This window comes from Chiloscyllium punctatum, chromosome 33 (genome assembly GCF_047496795.1).
Source record: "Chiloscyllium punctatum isolate Juve2018m chromosome 33, sChiPun1.3, whole genome shotgun sequence".
NCBI classification, from domain to species: Eukaryota; Metazoa; Chordata; class Chondrichthyes; order Orectolobiformes; family Hemiscylliidae; genus Chiloscyllium; species Chiloscyllium punctatum.
The window spans coordinates 45,853,931-45,869,505 of NC_092771.1; the positions used below are offsets into that span (position 1 = coordinate 45,853,931).

The following is a 15,575-nucleotide window of genomic DNA, read 5'->3' on the forward strand; positions in this document are numbered from 1 at the left end:
ACCAAGACTTAATTACTTCACTGATATAGAGCAGGTCTCAGCATGTAACTGTCAAAGGGAAGTTGAGACAGTCCAGAGGAGTTTTCAGAGATACAAATGTTTATGGGAGTTTCAAGAGGGAACAATGATTGGGAGTGCTGTACCAAATGGGAATAGTTATAGGGAGGGTTCGAAAAGCAGGAAGAGGTGACAGACATATCGATCTTTGTAAGGACTGGAGAAGCTTACATAGGCAAGGAGTGTTTTAGAGTCTGGAGGAGATTACAGTGTTAAGGAGAATATTGGGGATAAGGCCAAGTGTAATAGACGAAGATGGTTGACAGGGCTGGACAATAACCTGAATAGAATCACCATCGTGTGCAACCTGGCCATTCGGCCCAACCAGTCCATTCCAAAAATCTGAAGAGCATCCTACCCAGACCCACCCCTCTACCTGTACATTAAATCCTGCATTTCTCGTGGTGAACTTACTTAAAACACACATTCCTGAATACTACAGTCAACTTATGATGGCCAATCCACTGATGGTGCAAATTTTGGACCACACACACACACACACACACACACACACACAGCAAGGGAGCGACACACAAACACACACAGTGAGGGGGATACACGCAGACACACAGCGAGGAAGCAACACGCACACACGAAGCGAGGGAGGGACACGCACACACACAGCGAGGGAGGGACACGCACACACACACAGCGAGGGAGGGACACGCGCACACACACAGCGAGGGAGGGACACGCGCACACACACAGCGAGGGAGGGACACGCGCACACACACAGCGAGGGAGGGACACGCGCACACACACAGCGAGGGAGGGACACGCGCACACACACACAGCGAGGGAGGGACACACACACACACACACACAGCGAGGGAGGGACACACACACACACACACAGCGAGGGAGGGACACACACACACACACACACAGCGAGGGAGGGACACACACACACACACAGCGAGGGAGGGACACACACACACACAGCGAGGGAGGGACACACACACACACAGCGAGGGAGGGACACACACACACACAGCGAGGGAGGGACACACACACACAGCGAGGGAGAGACACGGACACACACAGCAAAGGGGGGCATGCATACGCACAGACACAGCGAGGGAAGGACACGCACACACAGTGAGGGGAGGACATACACACACACAGCGAGGCAGGGACACACACACACAGCAAGAGGGACACGGACACACACACACACACACACAAAGCGAGGGAGGGACATGCACACATACACACAGTTAAGGGGATACACGCAGACACACAGCGAGGGAGGGATACACACACACACACACACACACACAACAAACAGCGAGCAAGGGACACACAAACAGCGAGGGAGTGAAACGTACACACACACACACAATGAGAGAGTGACACACACACACACACACAGTGAGAGAGTGACACACACACACACACACACATATACAGTGAGGGAGGGAAGGACATGCACACACGCAGCGATAGAGGGTCATACACAAACACACACAGCGAGGGATTACTTAGATTACTTACAGTGTGGAAACAGGCCCTTCGGCCCAACAAGTCCACACCGACCCGCCGAAGCACAACCTACCCATTCCCCTACATTTACCCCTTTACCTAACACTACGGGGAATTTAGAATGGCCAATTCACCTGACCTGCACATCTTTGGACTGTGGGAGGAAACCGGAGCACCCGGAGGAAACCCACGCAGACACGGGGAGAACGTGCAAACTCCACACAGACAGTCGCCTGAGTCGGGAATTGAACCCAGGTCCCTGGCGCTGTGAGGCAGCAGTGCTAACCATTGTGCCACCGTGCCACACAGAGAATGAGGGACACGCACACACAACGACCGAGGGATGGACGGACACACACATACGGAAGGTGGGACAAGCACACACAAGGCGAAGAGGAGGAAATGTGCACAGAAATTGTGAGGGGGCACGCACTGACATGGCGAGGGAGGGACACACGTACACACAGCAAGGGGGGAACATGCACTCACACTGCGAGGGGGATATACACAAAGAGCAAGGGAGGGGGAGACACACACACACACACACACACACACAGCGAGGGAGTGACACACACACATCACACAGCAAGGGAGGGACACACAGGCACAGTGAGGAATTGACATGCATGCATGCATACACACACACAGCAAGGGAGGGACACTCACATATACTGCAAGAGGGACACACACTCACAGCAAGAGGGGGACACGCGCATGCGCAAGCACACAAACACAGACACACACAGTGAGAGTGGGACATGCACACACAGCGAGGGAGGGACACACACACACCCACCCACCCATGGAGGGAAGGTAATGCACACACACAAGGGAGGACACCCACACACAGCGAAGGAAGGACATGCACACACACAGCGAGGGAGGGATATACACAAACACACAGAGCGAGAGAGGGACACGCACATAAACAGCAAGGGAGGGACATGCACACACACAGGGAAGGAGAGACAAGCAGACACACGGAGAGGGGGAGGGCATGTGCACAGAAATTGAGAGGGTGCACGCACACACAGCGAGAGGGGACATGCACAGACATGGCGAGGAAAGGACGCATGCACACACAGAAGGGGGGACAGGCACTCACACAGTGAGGGGCGATGCAGACACACAATGGTGGGATATGTACAAAGAGCAAGGGAAGGACACACACGCACACAAGGGATGGACACACACTCAGAGCGAGGGAGTGACATGCGCACACACAGCAAGAGGCACACACACACACGTACAAAGCAAGGGAGGGACACGCACACATACACACAGCAAGTGAGGGGCACACACAAACAGTGTGGGAGTGACACACATACACACACATACAGCGAGGGAAGGACACTCACATACACTGTAAAAGGGTCACACATACTCACAGCAAGAGGGGACACGTACACACAGCGAGGGATGGACACGCTCATGCCCAAGCACACAAACACAGAAACACAGCGAAAGAGGGACACGCACATACACAGCCAGTGAGGGACATGGACACACACACACACACACACACACACAGAGCAAGAGAGGGACACGCACACACACAGTGAGTGGGGAGACACATGCTCACACAGCGAGGGAGGGACAAGCACACACACACACAGAAAGGGGGGGGACGTACACACACGCACAGCGAGGAAGAGACATGCAGCGAAGGGACACACACACACACACACACACAGTGAGGGAAGGACATGCACACACAGTGAGGGAAGGACATGCACGTGCACATACACAGAGAGTGAGGGACACACACACACTGCGAGGGAGGGACACGCTGAGACATGCAGCGAGGGAGGGAGCATGGACACACACAGCATGGGAGGGACTCGCACAAACACAGCAAGAGAGCGACATGCACACTCATAGCGAGGGAGGGACACACAGCGAAGGAGGGACAAGCAAACACACTGCAAGGGTGAGGGCATGTGCACACAAATTGAGAGTGGGCACACACACGTAAAGCGAGGGAGGGACACGCACAAATACACACAATGGAGGGACACGCACATACACACAGTGAAGGGGATACATGCAGACACACAGCGAGGGAGGGACATACACACAAACAGAAACACACAGAGCAAGAGAGGGACACTCGCAAACACAGTGAGGGGGAGACACATGCACACACAAGAGGGAAGACCACAAACACGCGTGCACATCTAGAGGGACACACACACACACAGCGAGGGCGCAAAGGACATGCGCACACACACAGCGATGAAGGGAGACACACACACGCACACAGGGAAGGAGGGACCAGCACGGCGAGGGGGAGGAAATGTGCACAGAAAGTGAGAGGGGGCACACACTGACACGGCGAGGGAGGGACACACACACAGCAAGGGGGGGACATGCACTCACACAGCGAGGGGATATACACAAAGAGCAAGGGAGGGGGAGACACACACACACACACACGCACACACACACACAGAGTGAGGGAGGGAAGGACATGCACACACACAGAGCGAGGGAGGGACGTACACACACAGCGAGGGAAGGACATGCGCACATACAGCGATAGAGGGTCATTCACAAACACACACAGTGAGGGATGAACAAGCACACACAGCGAGAGAAGGACACACAAACACACACACAGCAAGGGAGGGATACACACACATACACAGAGAGGGTGGGACACACACACAGCGAGCGAGGGACAAACAACGATGGAGTGAAATGTACACATACACAGTGAGTCACACACACACACATAGCGAGGGAGGGAAGGATATGCACACACACAGAGTAAGTGAGGGACACACACACACAGCAAGGGAAGGACATGCACACACACAGCAATGGAGGGAGACACACACACACACACACACACACACACACACACACACGGCGAGGGGGAGGAAATGTGCACAGAAAGTGAGAGGGGGCATGCACTGACACGGCGAGGGAGGGACACACACACAGCAAGGGGGGGACATGCACTCACACAGCGAGGGGACATACACAAAGAGCAAGGGAGGGGGAGACACGCACACACAGCAAGAGGGACACACTCACACAGCGTGGGAGGGACACACAAGCACAGTGAGGAATTGACACTCATACATATACACAAACACACACGCACACACACACACACACACACACACACACACACACACAGTGAGGGAGGGACACTCACATACACTGCAAGAGGGACACACTCACAGCAAGAGGGGGACACACGCATGCACAAGCACACAAACACAAACACAGACACACGCAGGGAAGGACGGACATGCACACACAGAGAGGGAGGGATATACACAAACACACAGAGCGAGAGAGGGACACGCACATAAACAGCAAGGAAGGGACATGCACACACACAGGGAAGGAGGGACAAGCAGACACACGGCGAGGGAGAGGGCATGTGCACAGAAATTGAGAGGGGGCACGCACACACAGCAAGGGGGGACAGGCACTCACACAGCGAGGGTCGATGCAGACACACAATGGTGGGGATATGCACAAAGAACTAGAGAGGGACACACACACACACACACACACACACACACACACACACACACACACACAAGGGACGGACATACACTCTCAGAGCGAGGGAGTGACACGCGTGCACACAGCAAGAGGTACACACACACACACACGCACAAAGCAAGGGAGGGACACTCACACACACAGTGTGGGAGTGACACGCATACACACACATGCAGCGAGGGAAGGACACTCACATAAACTGTAAAAGGGTCACACATACTCACAGCAAGAGGGGACACATACACACAGTGAGGGATGGACACGCTCATGCTCAAGCACACAAACACAGAAACACAGCGAGAGAGGGACACACACACACACAGCAAGGGAGGGATGTATATATACACACTAACACACACACACACACGCACAGCAAGAGGGACACACAAACACACACAGAGCAAGGGGATAACTCAAACATACACAGCGAGGGAGGGACACGCACATACACAGACAGCGAAGGTGAGACCACACACACACACACACAGAGCGAGGGAGTGTCACACATGCACACACACAGAGCGAGGGAGGGACACACACACAGACACAGCGGGGGAGCGACACGTGCATGAGGAAGCACACAAACAGAGACACACACAGCGAGAGAGGGACATGCATACACAGCGAGGGAGGGACACACACAAACACACACAGAGAGCAAGAGAGGGACACACGCACGCACAGCGAGGGGGGAGTCACATGCTCATACAACGAGGGAGGGCCAAGTACACACATGCACACCAAGAGGGACACACACACACACAGAGCAAGGAGGGAAACTCTCACATGCACAGCGAGGAGGGACACGCACATACACAGCAAGGGAGGGACACACACACACGCAGACACACACAGCGAGGGAGGGACACACCCACACACACAGTGAGGAGGTACACACACACACACACACACACACACACACACACAGCGAGGGAGGGACACACCCCCACACACAGTGAGGAGGGACACACAGAGCAAGGGAGGAACACGCACACACACAGCAAGGGGTGACGCGCACACACAGAGCGAGGGAGGGACACGCAGTGAAGGGACACACAGATACAGTGAGGGAAGGACATGCACACACAGTGAGGGAAGGACATGCACGCGCACATACACAGAGAGCAAGGGACACACACACAGTGAGGGAGGGACACACACACACTGCGAGGGAGGGACACGCTGAGACATGCAGCGAGGGAGGGAGCATGGACACACACAGCATGGGAGGGACACACACACACAGCGAGGGAGGGACATGCACACACAGCGAGGGAGGGACATACAGCGAAGGAGGGACAAGCACACACACCGCAAGGGGGAGGGCATGTGCACACAAATTGAGAGGGGGCACGCACACACACACACAAAGCGAGGGAAGGACACGCACAAATACACACACACACACACACATGGAGGGACACGCACATACACACAGGACACACACACACTGTGAGGGACGGGGCCACACACACAAAGTGAATGAGGGACACACACACACACACAACACACAACAAACACAAAGCAAGGGAGGGACACTCACACACCGCGAGGAAGGGACAAACACACACATGTCCAGGGGGAGGGCATGTGCACAGAAATTGAGAAGGGGGCACACACATGCAAAGTGAGGGAGGGACATGCACAAATACACACACACAGCGAGGGAGCGACATGCACATGCACACAGTGAGGGGGATACAAGCAGACACACAACGAGGGAGGGACACACACACACTGCGAGGGACGGGGACACACACATAAAGCGAAGGAGGGACACACGCATACACACACACACACACACACACACACACACACAAACACAAAGCAAGGGAGAGACGCGCTCACACAGCGAGGGAGGGACAAACACACACACTTACGGTGAGGGAAATACACACAGACACACAGCGATGGAGGGACACGCACATACAGCGAAGGAGGGACAAGCACACACATGTCGAGGGGGAGGGCATGTGCACAGAAATTGAGAGGGGGCACACACACACAGCGAGAGAGGACACACACAGACACGGCAAGCGTGGGACACACGCACACAGCAAGGGAGGGACACGCACTCACACACACACAAGGGACGGACACATGGACACACAAAGTGAGGGAGGGTCACGCACACATACATACACACACAGAAGCACACAGCAAGGGAGGGACATGCGCACACACACACACACACACAGAGCAAGGGAGGGACATTCACACGTGCACACATACAAGGGACGGACACACATGCAAAGCTGGGAGGGACACACACAGAGCGAGGGAGGGACACGCTGAGACATGCAGCAAGGGTGGGAGCATGGACACACACAGCGTGGGAGGGACATGCACACACAAAACAAGGGAGTGACATGCACACACAAAACAAGGGAGTGACATGCACACACAGCGAGGGAGGGACACACAGCGAAGGAGGGACAATCACAGATACCACGATGGGGAGAGAATATGCACACAAATTGAGAGGGGGCACACACACGCAAAGCGAGGGAGGGACACGCACAAATACACAGACAGCGATGGAGGGACATGCACGTACGCACAGTGAGGGGGTACACGCAGACACACAGCGAGGGAGGGACACACACACTGCAAGGATGGGGACACACACACACACACACACACACACAGCGAGAGAGAGAGAGAGACACACACACAGCAAGAGGGGGACACGCGCACACACAGCCAGGGAGGGACATGCACACACAGCGAGGGAGGGACACGCACACACACAGAGCAAGAGAGGGACACTCACAAACACAGCGAGGGGGAGACTCATGCACACACAGCGAGGGAGGGCCTCTCTCTCACTCACACACACACACACACACACACACACACACACACACACACACACACACAGTGGGAGAGGGACACGCAGACCCACAGTGAGGAATGACACGCACACACAGCAAGAGGGTCACACACACACACACACAAAGCAAGGGAGGGACACGCACACATACACACAGTCAAGGGGATACACGCAGACACACAGCGAGGGAGGGACACCCAGACACACAGTGAGGGAGTAACACTCACATACACATCAAGAGGAACACATACTCATAGCAGGAGGGGGACACGCGCACACACACACACAGAGCAAGGGAGAGAAGTACATGCACACACAGCGTGGGAGGAACACGCACACACAGCTTATTGATTGAAACTGTGGATGAGTGCCATGCCTCTCGGAATTCCCTGGCTGTTCTCTGTTTGGATTGTCCTATAATAGTAGTGTTGTCCCAGTCGAACTCACGTTGCTTGTCATCTGCGTGTGTGGCTACTAAGGATAGCTGGTCGTGTCGTTTCGTGGCTAGTTGGTGTTCATGGATGCGGATCGTTAGCTGTCTTCCTGTTTGTCCTATGTAGTGTTTTGTGCGGTCCTTGCATGGGATTTTGTACACTACGTTGGTTTTGCTCATGTTGGGTATCGGGTCCTTCGTTCTGGTGAGATGTTGTCTGAGAGTGGCTGTTGGTTTGTGTGCTGTTATGAGTCCTAGTGGTTGCAGTAGTCTGGCTGTCAGTTCCGAAATGTTCTTGATGTATGGTAGTGTGGCTAGTCCTTTGGGTCATGGCATGTCTTAATTCCATTGTCTTTCCCCGAGGCATCTGTGGATGAAATTGCGTGGAGTTTGACCCCACCCCGCAGCTCACCAATAGGATAAACAACACACTGAGAAACCTACAAAAACAACGGACAGATAACCAGGTTTGACCTCCTGAGAATGAAAACTGAAAGCAACAACACCCTCAGATTCTATGGATGACCTAAAGTGCACAAACCAGACATCCCATTCTGACCCATAGTATCACTACCAGGGACACCATCACACAAACTGGCGAAAGAACTACAGCAGAAACTGAAACCCCTGATCAGCAGATCCAGACACTCTGTACAGTCAACACAGGAATTCTTGGACATCATCAGAAATATACACATGGACAAGGAAGAAACTATGGTCTCATTTGATATAACGGCACTGTTCACCTCTATCGACAAACCCCTAGCCAGAGAAACAAAAGCCAAACTGCTGGACAGACATAACAGACAACAGGACGGTGAACCTATCAACAAAGACGGCATACTTAAACTACTGGACCTGTGCCTCACAACACACTTCACATTCAACAACCAAATATATGAACACATCAACGGCACACCCATGGGCTCACCCATCTCTGGACTCATAGCAGAAGCGGTAATGCAAAGTTTAGAACAAACAGTCTTACCGCAAATTCACCCAAACTCTGGGTCAGATATGTGGAGGACACCTTTGTAATCATTAAAAACACAGAAAAAGAGAACACACACCAGATCATCAACACCACACTCACAGGAATCCGATTCACTGGAGAGGAAGAAAAGGACAACCAACTCCCATTCCTAGACGTGATGGTACAGAGAACACCGAACGGAGAATTCACCACAAAGGTTTACAGGAAAGACACACACACAGACCAAGTCCTGAACTACGAAAGCAACCACCCCAAAACACACAAAAGAAGTTGCATCAAGACACTGTTCAAAAGGGCCACAACACACTGCAGTACACCAGAATTGCAAAAAGAGGAAGAAGAACACCGATACAATGTATTCGCCAAAAATGGATACCCCAACAATTTCATTAGGGATTGTCTGTATGGATTTGCTAGACGTCTGTCCTCTGATATTGATGAGGGCAGTGCAGATGATGTGGATTACATGGAGTTCATTAACGTCTTTCACAAGGTCCCACATGGAAGGCTGGTCCAAAAGGGAAGAGCCCATGGGATCCAAGGTAAGTTGGTAAATTGGCTCCACAATTGGTGGAGGGTTGTTTTTGTGATTGAAAGCCTTTGCCCAGCGGGTGTACCACAGGGATCTGTGCAGGAGCCATTGCTGTTCATTATGAACATTAATCACTCGGATGTGAAAGCAGAAGGAATCATTAGTAGGTTTGCAGATAACATGAAAGGTGAGGGTGTTGTCCACAGTGAGGGGGATGGACTCAGGCTGCAGTCTGATATCGATCAGCTGATAAACTGAGCAAAGTAATGGCAGATGGAGTTTACTTCTGATCACTGTGAGGTAATGCACTGTGGCAAGTCTAATGAACAAATGATATACATCATGAATGGTTGGTCCTCCTGGAGTACTGAGGAATACAGGGACATTGGTGGACAAGTCCCTGGATGTCTGAAGGTGTCAGCACAGGTAGACAGGGTGGGGAATACACCTGAACTGGGAGCAGGAGGGGGACCCACATCCTGATTGGGAGCGTTGCTGGAGCTGCTCGAGAGGATTTAAACTTGTCTGGCAGGGCTGTGTGACCCCAAAGAGTCGTAAGGCCAGAAAGAAAGTTGAGGCTGGTACAAATGTTCAAGAGAGCAATATAAGTAGACAAGGCAGGCAAGAACATAGCAGACAGTTGGGGAAAACTGATGGATTAAACTGCAGTTATTTCAATGCAAAGGGCCAGACAGATAAGGCAGATGAACCCAGAGCATGGATGGGAACATGGGATTGGGATACCATAGATATTACAGAAACACAGCTGAGGGAGCAACAGGAGCAGCAGCTCAATGTTCCAGGGGACAGATACTACAGGAAGGATAGAACAGAAGGGAGAACAGGAGGAGAGCTGGTGGGTTTGATTGGGGGAAACATCCCAGCAGTACCTCGAGGGAGGATTCATGTAGGATCGCCCAGTTAAACGATATTAGTGGAACTGAGAAATAAAAATTGGTCATTAATTTTCTACGGTCGGACTACAGCGATAGGCAATGGGAGATGAAGGAGCAAATATGTCAGGAGATTTCAGATATCTCTTAGAGTAATAGGGTTGTAATGATTGGGGACCTTAACCGTTCCAAACCTGGACTGGGATTGCTACTAAGTTAAGCATTTGGATGGAAGGAATTTGTTAAGTGTGTTCTGAAAACTCCCAGTCATTATGTAAATGGCCCAACTGGAGAATGGGGCTAAACCTGACATCCCCTTGGGAAACAAGGTCGGGAACGGGACTGAGGTGTTAGTGGGGGAGCACTTTGGAAAGTTACCACAATTGTATTAGTTTGAAAATAGCGATGGAAAAGGACAGGCCTGGTCCACAAGTTAAAGTTATTCAATGGAGCAAGATAGTATTAGACATGAATTTTTAAAGTAGATCTGGGGAGGCTATTTGCAGGTAAAGGGAAGTCTGGCATGTCGGAATATTTTAAAACCGAGATAAAAGGAGCGTTCAGCGCCAGCGTGTTCCTGTTAGTGTGCAGCTCAATGCTGACTGAATTAGGAAACACTGGCTGAGTTTCGAGGCTGTGGTCAAGAAAAAAGGGGTCACATGTCAGATATAACTGGCTGACTCAAGGGAATCCCTTCAGGAGCATCGGGGCTGTAGGAATACACTTAGGATGGAAATCAGGAATGTAAAAAGGGGACACGAGATCGCTTTGGCAGAGAAAGTTAAGGAGAATCCAAAGAGACTCTACAAGTGTATTAAGAGCAAAAGAAGAGCTCGGGACAAACCCGGTCTCCTTAATGATCAATGAAGGCAACGATGTGTGAAACTACAAGATCCGAAACAAATATTTCACTTTGGAACTTACTGTGAATAAAGACTGGGGTGCTCAGGGAACTAAACAGTGTTTGTCCTGACCACTATTGGAATACTGTGTGTAATTCTGGTCTCAATGCCATCGGAAGGATATCGTGGAACATGAAAGGGCTCAGAAGAAATGACCAAAGATGTTGTCAGGGTTGGAGGGTTTGTACTTCAGGGAAAACCCTGAATAGGTTGGGGCTGTTTTCACTTGAACATGGGAGGCTGAGGAGTTAACCGATAAAAGGTGTTTAAAATCATGATGGTCATCGATAGGGTCAATAGACAAGGCCATTTCCCCAGGCGAGGGAAACTTTTCAAAGGGGTCTAAAGGACAACTGGCTCCCACAGAGTGGATGGAATAAGCTGCCAGAGCAAATAGTGGAGGCTGATAGAAATACATTTAAAAGGCATGTGGATGGGTGTATGAATAGCAAAGGTTTAGGGGGATATTGGCAAAATTGTGGCAAATGTGACTAGAAACGTCATGCAGGAGTTGGTCCAAAGGGCCTGTTTCCGTGCTGTACATCTCAATGACTCAATGTCTTGAAATGAGTCCACAATATAGAAAAGGAGGTGCTGGAGGTTTTAAAATGCAAAGGTAGATAAATCCCCAGGACCTGATCAAATGGATCTCAGGACATTGTGGGAAGCTGGTGAAGAAATTGTAGGGCCCCTAGCAGAGCTATTTGTACCATAGAGAGCAATGTGTGATAGGCTGATAGACTGGAGGGTGGGATTGTGGACAGTGAAGAAGGTTTTCTGAGATTACAAAGAGATCCTGATGAATTGTGTGAATGGTTGAAAAACTGTAGATGGAGTTCAACTGAATAAACGCGAGGTAATGCATTTGGTACAACAAACACGGGCAGGGCTTATCCAATTAATGGCAAGACCTTCAGTAGTGTTGTAGAACAGAGGGAGCTCAGGGTTCAGCTACATAATTCTTTGAAGTTTGTAACATGGAGAGACAGGATAGTTTAAAAAAAGGTGCTGGCCTCACTTGCTTTCATTGCTCAGTCCTTTGGATATAGGAGTTGGGAAGTCGCATTGAGATTATACAGACCATTGATGAGTCCTCTCCTGGAATACTGAGTCCAGTTCTGGACGCCCAGTTATAGGAAGGATGTTATTCAGCTGGAAAGGGTTGGGAGGAGATTTACTGGGATGTGGCTGGGTACGAAAGGCTTCAGTATAAAGAAAGGCTGAATAGGTTGGTATTTTTCACTGAAACCTGAATGTTGACAGATGACCTCATAGAAGTTTATAAAATCATGAGGGGGATAGATAGAGCTAATGGGAGTTGTCTTTTCCCATGGACAGGGGAGTTTCAAGACAAGGCACTACATTTTTAAGTTTAGAGGAGAGACATATATAAAATAAAAGACATGAGGCACATTGTTACACAGAGGGTGGGTTGTGTGTGAAATGAACTTCCCAAGGAAGGGGTGAACATGGGGACAATTACAATGTTTAAAAGACATTTGGATTAGTACAGGAATAGGAAAGGTTTGAAGGGATATGATCCAGGAACAGGCAGGTGGGACGAGATCAGTTTTAGAGCATGGTTAGCGTTAACCGAACAGTGCGGTATGACTCTGACTATGATTATAATGTTGTGTCATTAATTAAGAAAGGCTGCAAGAGAAAGCCAGGGAACTACAGACTGATGAGCGAGACATCAGGGTGGGTCAGTTGTTGGGGGTCATTCTGAGAGGTAGGCCTTACATGCATTTGGAAAGATAAGGCCTGATTACAGCCAGCATGGCTTTGTGCGTGGGAAAACATATCTCATATACTTGACTGGAGTTTGCTCAAGATGTGACCAAAAAGATAGCCGAAGGCAGAGCAACAGACGTTGTTTCTGGCTTCCGCAAACCCTTGTTCAGGGTGTAGCATGATACATTGGTTAGTAAGGGTAGATCACAAGGGATCAGGGAGAGCTTGCCAACTGGATACAAAATGGGATGACAGTGGGAGACAGCGGGTGGTGGGAGAGGGTTGTTGTTCAGACTGGGGCCTCTGACCAGCGGTGTGCTGTAAGGATTGGTGCTGGGACCACTGTTGTGCACCATTTACATAAACAATTTGAGTGAAAATATAGGAGTCCCTGTTATTATGTTTGTGGATACCAAGATTAGTGAAGGAGTGGGCAGGGAATATAGTTATCGAAGGGGATGGTAATCAACTGGGCCAGTGGGGCAAGGAATGAAAGATGGAGTTTAATTCAGGTGTTGGATTTAGTTCAGACAAACCAGTGAGGCCTCACACGGGTAATGGTTGGGCCCTGGACATTGTTGTAGAAACGAGAGAGACCAAGGGTTGCAGTTATATTGTTCCTTGGACTGGCATCACAGGGCGACAGGGTGTTGAAAGTGGCAATTCGCACACTTGTCTTCATTGGTCAGAGCATTGAGTACATGAGTTGGAGATATTGGTAACATTGTCGTCAATATTTCTTATAAAGGTTTATGAAACCATGTAGGGTCTAAGTAAGGTGAATTGCCAAGAGTAAGTGAGTCCAAATCTAGAGGCATAAATGTGAGGTGAGAGAGCAAGGATTTAAAGGGGGAGCTGAGGGGCAACATTATCCACAGAGGTTGGTGCACAGACGGACTGGACTGCCAGAGGGAATGGTAAAAACAAGTACAATTACACGATGGAAAAGACACTCGGGCAGGTACATGGAGAGGAGAAGGTTTGAAGGGATATGAGACAAACACAGGCAAACGGGACTCATTCCATTTAGGAAATCTCAGCCGAAGAGTCATACCACACAGAAACAGACCTGATGTCTCCAGTTATTGGAGGAGGAGACTATCGAGACAAGGCATGTTGTAGAGACTGAAGCAAGTTACAACGATACGGATGGTCATCTGGACTGGAGGTTTCAAATATGTGAAATAATTGGTGAGAGGGGAGGAGATGACAGAGATAGGAACTGTTATAGGAGTTAGAATGATTGAAGACACTGGTCCTCAATACAAGCCATAGATACAGTGTTGGAGAGGGAATAGGGAACAGAAAGATCCCAGGCAGCATTACCACCCTCTCGTGGGAGGCCTGCTTTCCCCTCAGTTGTTCTGATGCTCTCTAAGAAAGCACAGGCCTGGACTGATAATTGGGAATTCCCGATGCTGTCTCATTACAACAAAACTTGCAGCAGGCGTGGTGATTGAGCCTGGGGTGTATCTGTACTGTGCTCCCCCTCCAGCACTTTCTCTATGTCATGTCTTGTTAGCTGATATTTGGATCCCCTTTATTACTTTCTGCTCTGTGCACTGGAATGATCTTACCTGGCAGCAGGATTTATTGAAGACTCCCGACCTCCCTGACTTTGCATTTCTGGCTGACCAACCATCGTCCCAACCAGCAGTTGGCAAGTCTATTGAGTCAGGAACTCCCTGATTACCTGTAGAAGACACAGAAATAGGCAGAATGGGAAATTAGACTGATGCTGTGAGGGTTACACATGTAGAATGGCACTGAGCACACAGAGATCTGGAAAATCCCAGTCTCCATTCCTGACCTATGCTGCCTCATCTCTCTGGAGTGGAGAATTCTGTTGGCTCATGATCTGGAGTAGCTTCAAGAGTGAGAGACCCTGACAGAGGCAGCAATTAGAGCCACACAGTGAGGGATACCACATGGAGAGGTATTGAGTCACATCACCAGAGTGCCGGGTCAAACAATTGTGCAGGAAGAAAGAGTTTTGATTCATGTTGCACTGGGATATACAAACTGTGAGCAGGCGAAGTGATGGCCTAGTGGCATTATTGTGTGACAATTTATCCAGAAACTCAGCAAGTATTCTCTGGACACAGGTTCAAATCCCACCATTGCAAATGATTGAATGTGAAATAAATGCTTCAAAATCGATGTAATTATAAACCTGTAAGTGAGTATTAAACA

General features: G+C 50.3%; 1 long non-coding RNA gene across 1 annotated transcript in view; it reads right to left on the minus strand.

The window, feature by feature from the left end:
• LOC140458607 (uncharacterized) overlaps positions 1-15,575 on the minus strand; it is a 36,208-nt gene that overhangs the window by 20,030 nt on the left and 603 nt on the right. The window contains exon 2 of the long non-coding RNA XR_011953606.1: positions 14,960-15,075. This is a non-coding gene — a long non-coding RNA (uncharacterized lncRNA). The remainder of the gene's footprint in view (positions 1-14,959; positions 15,076-15,575) is intronic.